Source organism: Heptranchias perlo, chromosome 12 (genome assembly GCF_035084215.1).
Source record: "Heptranchias perlo isolate sHepPer1 chromosome 12, sHepPer1.hap1, whole genome shotgun sequence".
Taxonomy (NCBI): domain Eukaryota; kingdom Metazoa; phylum Chordata; class Chondrichthyes; order Hexanchiformes; family Hexanchidae; genus Heptranchias; species Heptranchias perlo.
The window spans coordinates 47,656,241-47,669,448 of NC_090336.1; positions in this window are offsets into that span (position 1 = coordinate 47,656,241).

Consider the following 13,208-nt stretch of genomic DNA (forward strand, 5'->3'; position numbering starts at 1 on the left):
GCCTGATAACCTACATCCCAGAGTACTAAAGGAAGTTGCCCTGGAAATAGTGGATGCATTGGTGGTCATCTTCCAAAATTCTATAGACTCTGGAACAGTTCCTACAGATTGGAGAGTGGCAAATGTAACCCCACTATTTAAAAAAGGAGGGAGAGAAAAAACAGGGAATTACAGACCAGTTAGCCTAACATCAGTAGTGGGGAAAATGCTCGAGTAAAAGATGTGATAACAGAACACTTGGAGGGCATTAACGGGATTGGACAAAGTCAGCATGGGTTTATGAAAGGGAAATCATGCTTGACAAATCTACTGGAGTTTTTTGAGGATGTAACTAGTAGAATAGATAGGGGAGAACCAGTGGATGTGGTGTATTTGGATTTTCAGAAGGCTTTTGATAAGGTCCCACACAAGAGGTTAGTGTGCAAAATTAAAGCACATGGGATAGGTGGGAATATAGCGGCATGGATTGAGAATTGGTTGACAGACAGGAAACAGGGAGTAGGAATAAACGGGTCTTTTTCTGGATGGCAGGCAGTGACGAGTGGGGTACTGCAGGGATCAGTGCTTGGGCCCCAGCTAGTCACAATATATATCAATGATTTGGATGAGGGAACTAAATGTAACATTTCCAAGTTTGCAGACGACACAAAGCTGGGGTGGAATGTGAGCTGTGAGGATGATGCAAAGAGGTTCCAATGTGATTTAGACAAGTTGGGTGAGTGGGCAAGAACATGGCAGATGCAGTATAACGTGGATAAATGTGAGGTTATCCACTTTGGTTGTAAAAACAGAAAGGCAGATTATTATCTGAATGGTGATAGATTGGGAAAAGGGGAGGTGCAATGAGACCTGGGTGTCCTTGTACACCAGTCGCTGAAAGCGAGCATTCAGGTGCAGCAAGCAGTTAGGAAGGTGAATGGTATGTTGGCCTTCATTGCAAGAGGATTTGAGTACAGGAGCAGGGATGTCTTACTGCAGTTATACAGGGCCTTGGTGAGACCACATCTGGAGTATTGTCTGCAGTTTTGGTCTCCTTATCTGAGGAAGGATGTCCTTGCCATGGAGGGAGTGCAACAAAGGTTTACCAGACTGATTCCTGGGATGGCAGGACTGATGTATGAGGAGAGATTGGGTCGACTATGCCTACATTCACTGGAGTTTAGAAGAATGAGAGGTGGTCTCATCGAAACATATAACTTTCTAACAGGACTAGACAGACTAGATGCAGGGAGGATGTTCCCGATGGCTGGGGAGTCCAGAACCAGAGGTCACAGTCTCAGGATACGGGGTATGCCATTTAGAACCGAGATGAGGAGAAATTTCTTCACTCAGAGGGTGGTGAACCTGTGGAATTCTCTACCACAGAAGGCAGTGGAGGCCAAGTCATTAGATGTATTCAAGAAGGAGATAGATATATTTCTTAATGCTAAAGGGATCAAGGGATATGGGGAAAAAGCGGGAACAGGGTACTGAGTTGGACGATCAGCCATGATCATTTTGAATGGAGGAGCAGGCCCGAAGGGCCAAATGGCCTACTCTTGCTCCTATTTTCTATGTTTCTATGTTTAAGATTAAAACTCTTACATGCAGATGTGAATTTGTGACTAAAATGTGACACAGGAATGAAGTGTCACATGTCCAGCTGAACAGGCTGAACGGTAGCATAGTGATTATGTTACTGGACGAGTAATCCAGAGGCCTGGACTAATAATCTGGAGTCATGAATTCAAATCTCCGCCACGGCAGTTGGAGAATTTAAATTCAATTAATTAAATAAAATCTGAAATTAAAAAAAATTAGTATCAGAAATGGTGGCCATGAAACTACCGGATTGTCGTAAAAATCCATCTGGTTCACTAATGCCCTTTAGGGAAAGGAAACCTGCCGTCCTTACCCGGTCTGGCCTATATGTGACTCCAGACTGACAGTAATGTGGTTGATTCTTAATCGCCTCTGAAATGTACATTGTACACTCAGTTATACAATCTCGTTACAAAAAGCCATAATAAGAATAAAACAGGACGGACCACTAGGCACCGGACACGACTAAGGGCAAACCAAGCCCAGTCAACCCTGCAAAGTCCTCCTCACTAATATCTGGGGACTTGTGCCATAATTGGGAGAGCTGTCAAGCAACAGCCTGACATAGCCATACTCACAGAATCATACCTTTCAGCCAATGTCCCAGACTCTTCCATCACCATCCCTGGGTATGTCCTGTCCCACCGGTAGGACAGACCCACCAGAGGTGGCGGTACAGTGATATGGAGTCAGGAGGGAGTGGCCCTGGGAGTCCTTATCATTGACTCCGGACCCCATGAAATCTTGTGGTATCAGGCCAAACATGGGCAAGGAAACCGACAGCTGATTACCACCTATTGCCCTCCCTCAGGTGATGAATCAGTCCTCCTCCATGTTGAGCACCACTTGGAGGAAGCACTGAGGGTAGCAAAGGCACAGAATGTACTCTGGGTGGGGGACTTCAATGTCCATCACCAAGAATGGCTCGGTAGCACCACTACTGACCGAGCTGGCTGAGTCCTGAAGGACATAGCTGCCTGCGGCAGGTGGTGAGTGAACCCACACGAGGGGAAAACCTACTTGACCTCGTCATTACCAACCTACCTGTCGCAGATGCCTCTGTCCATGACCACCGCACAGTCCTCGTGGAGATGAAATCCCGTCTTCGCACTGAGGACACCATCCAACGTGTTGTGTGACACTACCACCGTGCTAAATGGGATAGATTCAGAACAGATCTAGCAGCTCAAAACTGGGCATCCATGAGATGCTGTGGGCCATCAGCAGCAGCAGAATTGTATTCCAGCACAATCTGTAACCTCATGGCCCGGCATATTCCACACTCTACCATTACCAACAAGCCAGGGGATCAACCCTGGTTCAATGAGGAGTGTAGAAGAGCATGCCAGGAGCAGCACCAGGCGTACCTAAAAATGAGGTGCCAACCTGATGAAGCTACAACACAGGACTACTTGTATGCAAAACAGTGGAAGCAGCATGCTATAGACAGAGCTAAGCGATTCCACAACCAACGGATCAGATCAAAGCTCTGCAGTCCTGCCAAATCCAGTCATGGAATGGCGGTGGACAATTAAACAACTAACGGGAGGAGGAGGCTCCATGACAATCCTCATCCTCAATGATGGCAGAATCCAGCAGATGAGGGCAAAAGACAAGGCTGAAGCGTTTGCAACCATCTTCAGCCAGAAGTGCCGAGTGGACGATCAATCTCGGCCTCCTCCCGATATCCCCATCATCACAGAAGCCAGTCTTCAGCCAATTAGATTCACCCTACATGGTATCAAGAAATGGCTGTGTGTACTGGATACAACAAAGGCTATGGGCCCCGACAACATCCCGGCTGTAGTGCTGAAGACTTGTGCTCCAGAAGTAGCTGTGCCTCTAGCCAAACTGTTCCAGTACAGCTACAACACTGGCATCTACCCGACAATGTGGAAAGTTGCCCAGGTATGTCCTGTCCACAAAAAGCAGGACAAATCCAATCCGGCTAATTACCGCCCCATCAGTCTACTCTCAATCATCAGCAAAGTGATGGAAGGTGTCGTCGACAGTGCTATCAAGCGGTACTTACTCACCAATAACCTGCTCACCGATGCTCAGTTTAGGTTCCGCCAGGACCACTCTGCTCCAGACCTCATTACAGCCTTGGTCCAAACATGGACAAAAGAGCTGAATTCCAGAGGTGAGGTGAGAGCGACTGCCCTTGACATCAAGGCAGCATTTGACCGAGTGTGGCACCAAGGAGCCCTAGTAAAATTGAAGTCAATGGGAATCAGGGGGGAAAACTCTCCACTGGCTGGAGTCACATCTAGCACAAAGAAAGATGGTAGTGATTGTTGGAGGCCAATCATCTCAGCCCCAAGTCATTGCTGCAGGAGTTCCTCAGGGCAGTGTCCTAGGCCCAACCATCTTCAGCTGCTTCATCAATGACCTTCCCTCCATCATAAGGTCAGAAATGGGGTTGTTCGCTGATGATTGCACAGTGTTCAGTTCCATTCGCAACCCCTCAGATAATGAAGCAGTCCGTTCCCGCATGTAGCAAGACCTGGACAACATCCAGTCTTGGGCTGATAAGTGGCAAGTAACATTCGCACCAGACAAGTGCCAGGCAATGACCCTCTCCAACAAGAGAGAGTCTAACCACCTCCCCTTGACATTCAACGGCATTACCATCGTCGAATCCCCCATCATCAACATCCTGGGGGTCACCATTGACCAGAAACTTAACTGGACCAGCCATATAAATACTGTGGCTACGAAAGCAGGTCAGAGGCTGGGTATTCTGCGACGAGTGACTCACCTCCTGACTCCCCAAAGCCTTTCCGCCATCCACAAGGCTCAAGTCAGGAGTGTGATGGAATACTCTCCACTTGCTTGGATGAGTACAGCTCTAACAACACTCAAGAAGCTTGACACCATCCAGGACAAAGCAGCCCGCTTGATTGGCACCCCATCCTCCACCCTAAACATTCACTCCCTTCACTACCGGCGCACAGTGGCTACAGTGTGTACCATCCACAGGATGCACTGCAGCAACTCGCCAAGGCTTCTTCGACAGCACCCCTCAAACCCGCGACCTCTACCACCTAGAAGGACAAGGGCAGCAGGCACATGGGAACAACACCACATGCACGTTCCCCTCCAAGTCACACACCATCCCGACTTGGAAATATATCTCCGTTCCTTCATCGTCGCTGGGTCAAAATCCTGGAACTCCCTTCCTAACAGCACTGTAGGAGAACCTTCACCACACGGACTGCAGCAGTTCAAGAAGGGGGCTCACCACCACCTTCTCAAGGGCAATTAGGGATGGGCAATATATGCTGGCCTTCCAACGACGCCCACATCCCATGAACGAATAAAAAACAACATTTTGAATGCATTCCTGGTGGATTTCCTATGGTATTGCATATTGTAAGTCAGAAGATATGGGCCCTAATATTTGTGGGGAGGCAGGGAGAGAGTGGGGGTGTGTGATTGCGGCTGTGAAACCTGGATATGCCGGGAACACGGAGCTTCTGCTGAATATAAGGGCAGGACCTCATTAGCATTTTCTACTCTGTTTCCCGCCTGGCAGTGGGCCAGATTGAGAGGCTGCCGGTTGGGAAAACCAGTGGTCGAAGGCCACAGCTGGGGATTGCTGGGGATGGTCGCTGGCAATCGGAGAAGGTTGGGGCATAGTGGGGTGGGATGGGCTCGGGATGCAGCAGCGAGGAGGGAGGGAGAGAGGGATAGATTGTAGTGGGGGGGGGGGTGGGGAGTGAAGGCTAATCACGGGATGGAGTGATCGCAGCAGAAGATTTGCTTGAGGGGCCGGGCGGAAGCACTTCTGCTCTAAAAAGCACTTATCTGCTGGATTCAGCAGCTCTCTTTGGCTGCCAGGCTTCCCGAGCCTTGAGAAACCTGGCCCGCAGCCGTTAAATTCAAATAGCTCCCAAAATCTGAGGAACGGAGCCTCATTTAAATATTATAAACATACTTTTGAATAGGGTGTAATAGGTGGTGTGGCATGGTGGGGAAGGTTTTGTATCATTGTCATGTTGCTCTGCATTTGAACTCTCCCCATCCTATCCCTTCTGTTCTTGTATCTACTTTGCTGCACTCTTTGGCTTGCCATTTCCCCTCTAATCCTAACCTGTGGTTTTGCCCTATAGCCTTACAGTTCATCCTATTCCACTACCATCCCCAAGGGCTCATTTTATATCTGTTCTGCTGTGATCCTGTTGTTTAGCTCCATTGGTTCATCTGTTGCTGCTTTTGCACTAAAATTGCTTTTCATTGTAAAGTACATTACATTGTAACTACAGCACAGAAACAGGCCATTCAGCCCAGCTGGCCTATGCTGCCATTTATGCTCCACATGAGCTTCCTCCATCCCTATTTCATCAAACCCCTATCAGCATGCTCTTCTATTCCTTTTTCCCTCATGTACTTATCCAGCTTCCCCTGCAATGCTTCTATGCTATTTGCCTCAATTACTACTTGTGGTCGCACATTCCACATTCTTACCATTCTTTTGCTAAAGAAGTTTCTCCTGAATTCCCTAATGGATTTATTAGTGACTATTTCATATTGATGACCTCTAGTTTTGGTCTCCCCCCACAAGTGGAAACATTTTCTCTACGTCTACCCTATCAAATCCCTTCATTACCTTAAAGACCTCTATTCGGTCACCCCTCAGCTTTCTCTTTTCTAGAGAAAAGAGTCCCAGCCTGCTCAGCCTTTCCTGATAAATATATCCTCTCAGTTCTTGTGAAGCTTTTTTTTCAAGGTGCAGCTTGTATCTATTATAATGTAAGTTATTTGGGACTGTTCGTTTTTTGCAGGTGTCCATTTGTATAGGTTTCACTGTACTTCGAATGGGACAAGGCTGGGTGATGTGGAAGAGCAGAGGGATTTTCTGGTTCAGGTTCACAAGATATTAAAAGCAGCACCTCAAGTCGATAAGACCATAAAAAGCTAATGAAATACTGGGTTTTGTGTCAAGAGGTATAGAATATAAAAGTGGAGATGTAATGGTGACTCCACGTAACACCTTAGTAAGACCACATTTGGAATACTGTTAGCCATATAGATATTGGTGATAAAGGTAAAGCAGAGATTCACTTGATGCTGCCTGATAGGAGGAATTACAAATACAAAGAAAGTTGTTTTCATTAGAACAGAGAAAAATGCGAGGTGATTTGATAGAGGAGGTGAAATTATGAAGGGGTGGGACAAGATAGATAGAAACAGAATGATTCAGTGGTTGAAGGGTCTAGAACAAGGGGACAAAGTATAAGATTAAATGTAAAAGATTTAGGGTCGAGCAGATAAAATGTTTTCACACAGAGGGCTGTGAACCTGTGGATATGTTACAGAAGATGTTTCAGATTGCAGTTAAGCAGGTTGATTGGTGTGTAGCAGTGCTGGGGAGCTGAAGGGGCTTTGTGAGTTGGTAGTGTTGGGATAGTGGTCTTGGGGTGTGGGGAGCATTGTTGGGAGGGGCGGTGCGGGGCTGCATGTTGTGTGAACATTGGGAAGGGTAATTGTGGTGTTTGAGAGCACCAAGGAAGGGGTCATGAGAGTAGGAGGGGCTGCTGGGCTTTGTGAATACTGCCAGCAGTGGTGGCGGGGGTTGGGGTGGGGAAGAAGAGGTTTGGGAGAGTGGTCCTGGGGTGTGGGAATACTGGGAGGGGGGAGCCAGCAATGATAATGGTAGCAGGATGAACTTTGTGTGTGGGAGCGATGGGATTGCAGTAGTGGAGTTAGGGAACATTGGTAAGGTGGGGAGGGTGGATGCTTGGCCTGGGATTATTGGGTTCTGATGGAGGGGTGGGAACAATGGGAAGGTGCCACTGAAAAAACACACTGCAATTGGGGTTTTTCAGTTGTGGTTCAGCCAAGTGGGAATGGGCAGGCATGGTTGGCATGAAGGTATAGTGGGAGCAAGGAGAAGCAGTAGGAAGAAGTAGGAAAGGGTGAAGGAAATCTCCTACTGCCCCAACCCCTTCAGTGAGAAAAGCCATATTCCTGGCCTTTTCTGAGAACTGGCTTGAAGTTCTTTAATTTTTTTCAGTGCTTTTAAACCATGATTAAAAGTGCAGAAAATGCTTAAAAAATGTTTGGCTGCTGAGAATATGAGTTTTCAGGGTGCAGGATGGAACTTTGGAATTGGGGACTCTGGGTTGGGGTGGCAGCAGTCATGTTCTGGTCAGGGTTCGAGTGTCACATTGGACAGTAGTGCTGTGTGCGGAGGGAGTGGCAGTAGCTATAGATGGCAGCAGACAGGTATGAAAAGCACCCAGGCTTTTTGGGCTAGAGGCCTGATTTTATGTGCAGTTTTGGTCACTCAATCATAGGCAGAATATTATGGCCTTTCAGAGGCTACAGTGGCTTACAATTAAGATGATTCCAAGTATCAATATTCCAAGGTATGAGGAAAAGTGAAGGAAATTGGGCTAATTTTCTTCAGAAAGAGAGAGTAAAATCTTTGAGGTGACCTAATTCAAGTTTGGGGAATTGTCAAAGTTGCTCCAGGCAAATTTTTCACTTCAAATACTGGTAGATACAGTGAAGAAAGTAGGACTAAGAAGGAAACTTAGCAAAAGTTTTTATTTTACACATAGGGTAATGGAATAAGGAAGGCTGTTGGTGAGTCAACTCAAGATTGGAGAAAGGAAGGATTGAGGAATGTGGTGAAAAGATGTGCAAGGTGGGGTTAAGATGAATCAAAAATGACATTCTTACTGGTTCAAATGACTTTTTCTTGTTCCTAATATGTCCTACTGTCTCATGTCATATTTTTACAATAGTTTCAGTATAATGAATATATCAAGGCAGCTGTATTGCTTCATCTCATTTTGTTCAAATTTGGTAGAGGTTTGCCATCTAGTGGGTCATAATCATAGAGCGGTCACTAAACTGCACCTAGAATTCAATTTGAATGGGCCAGCATCTTTATTAAGGTCATCTAAAATAGATTAAGTTCTGTAACTGCAATTAAAAATGATTGCTTTGTAACTATTCTTAAAATGCATATTTTACTGCTTCACCTTATATTCATAGCATTTAATGAAAAACAGAAGTTGAAGTGGAAGGAACAAATGACACCTAAAAATGTTCTTATGTACTATTCATTTGTCAGGATAGCACAAAGTAATGACATCCAACATACTGTGCCACAAAGTTTCAAGTCATGGTTTCTCTATGTTTCTCTACATAGCAAGTTCTCAAATAGATGGGTTGCACTATCAGCTAGGAATACCAAATGGAGGTGCGTGCTTTCTCAGTGATGTGTTTGTTGGGGGGAAATGAGAAGTAAATAAAATCAGAATGTGGCTAGACTTGAACCAATCAAAAACCAATTGTATTCATCAGCGAGGTAGGACAAGCTATTTTTTGCTAAGTTACCAGTGGCTATGCATCATCACACATCCAAATCCTGTTGAGTGGTAGATAAATAGTGCTTCAAACGGTCGCCCGTTATACTCCTCTCGCGATTGACTAGGGAGGGGTGTATAATGGGCAGCTGATCCGATATCGGCCAGTTTACACAATCGCCAAAAATTAAAATTACCCCCATTGTATCCGTGAAGCCTGTATCTTTCAGTATCAGCTTTACCACATCAATCAAGTGATATATGCTTCAGTAAATTTGTTGTTACATTTAGGCTGCTACAGGATATGGGATCGTTCATGTCCAGCTGAACAGGCTGAATGATAGCATAGCCTCTTAATAATCCAGAGGCCTGGACTAATATATCCAGAGTCATGAGTTCAAATCCTGCCACAGCAACTGGGGAATTTAAATTCAATTAATTGAATAAAATCTGGAATTTAAAAAAAAACTGGTATCAGTAATGGTGGCCATGAAACTACTGGATTGTCATAAAAACCCATTTGGTTCACTAATGTCATTTAGGGAAGGAAAACTGCTGTCCTTACCCAGTCTGGCCCACAGCAATATGGTTGATTCTTAATTGCCCTCTGAAATGGACTAGCAAGCCACTCAGATGTAAAATCTCGCTACAGAAAGTCACAATAAGAATAAAACTGGACGGACCACTAGGCACTGGACACGACAAAGGCAAACCAAGCCCAGTCGACCCTGCAAAGTCCTCCTCGAACATCTGGGGACTTGTGCCAAAATTGTGAGAGCTGTCCCACAGACTAGTCAAGCAACAGCCTGACTCATGGAATCATATCTTTCAGCCAACGTCCCAGACTCTTCCATCACCATCCCTGGGTATGTCCTGTCCCACCGGCAGGACAGACCCACCAGAGGTGGTGGTACAGTAGTATGCAGTCAGGAGGGAGTGGCCCTGGGAGTCCACAACATTGACTTCAGACCCCATGAAATCTTGAGGCATCAGGTCAAATATGGGCAAGGAAACCTCCTGCTGATTACCACCTACCGCCCTCCCTCAGCTGATGAATCAGTCCTCCTCCATGTTGAGCACCACTTGGAGGAAGCACTGAGGGTAGCAAGGGCACAGAATGTACTCTGGGTGGGGGACTTCAATGTCCATCACCAAGAGTGGCTCGGTAGTACCACTATTGACCGAGCTGGCCGAGTCCTGAAGGACATAGCTGCGAGACTGGGCTTGTGGCAGGTGGTGAGTGAACCAACATGAGGGAAAAACCTACCTGACCTCGTCCTCACCAATCTACCTGTTGCAGATGCATCTGTCCATGACAGTATTGGTAGGAGTGACCACTGCACAGTCTTTGTGGAGACGAAGTCCCATCTTCACACTGAGGACACCATCCAACGTGTTGTGTGGCACTACCACCATGCTAAATGGGATAGGTTCAGAACAGATCCAGCAGCTCAAAACTGGGCATCCATGAGGCGCTGTGGGCCATCAGCAGAATTGTATTCCAGCACAATCTGTAACCTCATGGCCTGGCATATTCCTCACTTTACCATTACCAACAAGCCAGGGGAGCAACCCTGGTTCAATGAGGAGTGTAGAAGAGCATGCCAGGAGCAGCACCAGGCGTACCTAAAAATGAGGTGTCAACCTGATGAAGCTACAACACAGGACTACATGCATGCTAAACAACGGAAGCAACATGCTATAGACAAAGCTAAGCTAAGGAGGAGGTTCCGTGAACATCCCCATCCTCAATGATTCCAGTGTCCAGCACGTGAGTGCAAAAGACAAGGCTGAGTGTTTGCAACCATCTTCAGCCAGAGTGCTGAGTAGATGATCCATCTCGGCCTCCTCCCGAGATCCCCACCATCACAGAAGCCAGTCTTCAGCCAATTCGATTCACTCCACGTGATATCAAGAAATGGTTGAGTGCACTGGATACAGCAAAGGCTATGGGCCTCGACAACATCCCGGCTGTAGTGCTCAAGAATTGTGCTCCAGAACTAGCCACGCCTCTAGCCAAACTGTTACAGTACAGCTACAACACTGACATCTACCCGACAATGTGGAAAATTGCCCAGGTATGCCCTGTCCACAAAAAGCAGGACAAATCCAATCCGGCCAATAACCGCCCCATCAGTCTCCTCTCAATCATCAGCAAAGTGATGGAAGGTATCGTTGATAGTGCTATCAAGCAGCACTTACTCACCAATAACCTGCTTGCCCACGCTCAGTTTGGGTTCTGCCAGGGCCACTCGGCTCCAGACCTCATTACAACCTTGGTCCAAACATGGACAAAAGAGCTGAATTCCAGGGGTGAGGTGAAAGTGACTGCCCTTGACATCAAGGCAGCATTTGACCGAGTGTGGCACCAAGGAGCCCGAGTAAAATTGAAGTCAATGGGAATCAGGGGGAAAACTCTCCAGTGGCTGGAGTCATACCTCGCACAAAGGAAGGTGGCAATGGTTGTTGGAGGCCAATCAACTCAGCCCAGGGCATTGCTGCAGGAGTTCCTCAGTGCAGTGTCCTAGGCCCAACCATCTTCAGCTGCTTTATCAATCACCTTCCCTCCATCATAAGGTCAGAAATGGGGATGTTCGCTGATGATTGCACAGTGTTCAGTTCCATTCGCAACCCCTCAGATAACGAAGCAGTTCGTGCCCGCATGCAGCAAGACCTGGACAACATCCAGGCTTGGGCTGATAAGTGGCAAGTAACATTCGCGCCAGACAAATGCCAGGCAATGACCCTCTCCAACAAGAGAGAGTCTAACCACCTCCCTTTGATATGCAACGGCATTACCATCGCCGAATCCCTCACCATCAACATCCTGGGGGTCACCATTGGCCAGAAACTTAACTGGACCAGCCACGTATATACGTGGGGCTACAAGGTCAGGTCAGAGGCTGTGTGTTCTGCAGCGAGTGACTCACCTCTTGACTCCCCAAAGCCTTTCCACCATCTACAAGGCACAAGTCAGGAGTGTGATGGAATACTCTCCACTTGCCTGGATGAGTCCAGCTCCAACAACACTCAATAAGCTCGACACCATCCAGGACAAAGCAGCCTGCTTGATTGGCATCCCATCCACCACCCTAAACATTCACTTCCTTCATTACCGGCGCACCGTGGCTCCAGTGTGCAGTGTACAGGATGCACTGCAGCAACTCGTCAAGGCTTCTTCAACAGCATCTCCCAAACCTGCGACATCTACCACTTAGAAGGACAAGGGCAGCAGACACATGGGAACAACACCACCTGCACGTTCTCCTCCAAGTCACACACCATCCCGACTTGGAAATATATTGTTGTTCCTTCATTGTCGCTGGGTCAAAATCCTGGATCTCCCTTCCTAACAGCACTGTGGGAGAACCTTCACCACACGGATTGTAGCAGTTCAAGAAGGTGGCTCATCATCACCTTCTCAAGGGCAATTTGGGATGGGCAATAAATGCTGGCCTTGCCAGCGACACCCACATCCCATGAACGAATAAAAAAAAAGGCAGATGGGTTCGCCATTTAATGCCTCATCCTTCCGCCAGGGCTACTGAATGCAGCAGTCCCTTGGTACTGTACTGAAGTGGCGGCCTAAATTATATACTCAAGTGCTGGGGCAGGTCTTGGACCCACAACCTTCTGACTCAGACAAGAATGTCATCACTTGAACCAAGCTGACGAGAAAGGGTCTGATAAAATCAGGAGTAGGAAATACACAATTATAGGAAGGGAAAGATAATTGTGAGAAGATTTTTAAGAATGTTTTTTGGGAGCAACACGAGAAATCAACTAGTTTAAAAATAAAATACAGTGATGTTGATCAAGGAAAATATGAATGTTGGGAAGATCTAGAAATATAAAGCAGATATTGAAATATGGTTTATAGCAGAATTTAAAAAGTGATGTAAATCACTTTTGCATTGCGGTTATGGAGCAAAGATAACATTATAGGCTTGATTTCAGATAAATTCTTCTTACTGAACTATTTCACATTCACCCTCATTATATAGAATTTATGACTTATGAATAACACTTATAAGCAGTTATAAGGAGATCTAGAGGTGTAATCGCAGTGTTAATACAGGCAGATTGAGTGGACCTGCCTTGGTTACATTGTATACCTGTAGTGGGTCACCATCATGGTTGAAATTGTTTTCTGTACATCTGCATTAATACACAATTGGACTAAAATGGTTGCAATAGCAGGCAGAACAAATGGATACAAGATGCAATATGCAAGGAAGTGTAGTGATCATTACAGTACGTGGCGGGGGATTGTGTTGGGGGCTGGGGCAGGGCGCTCAGGAACCA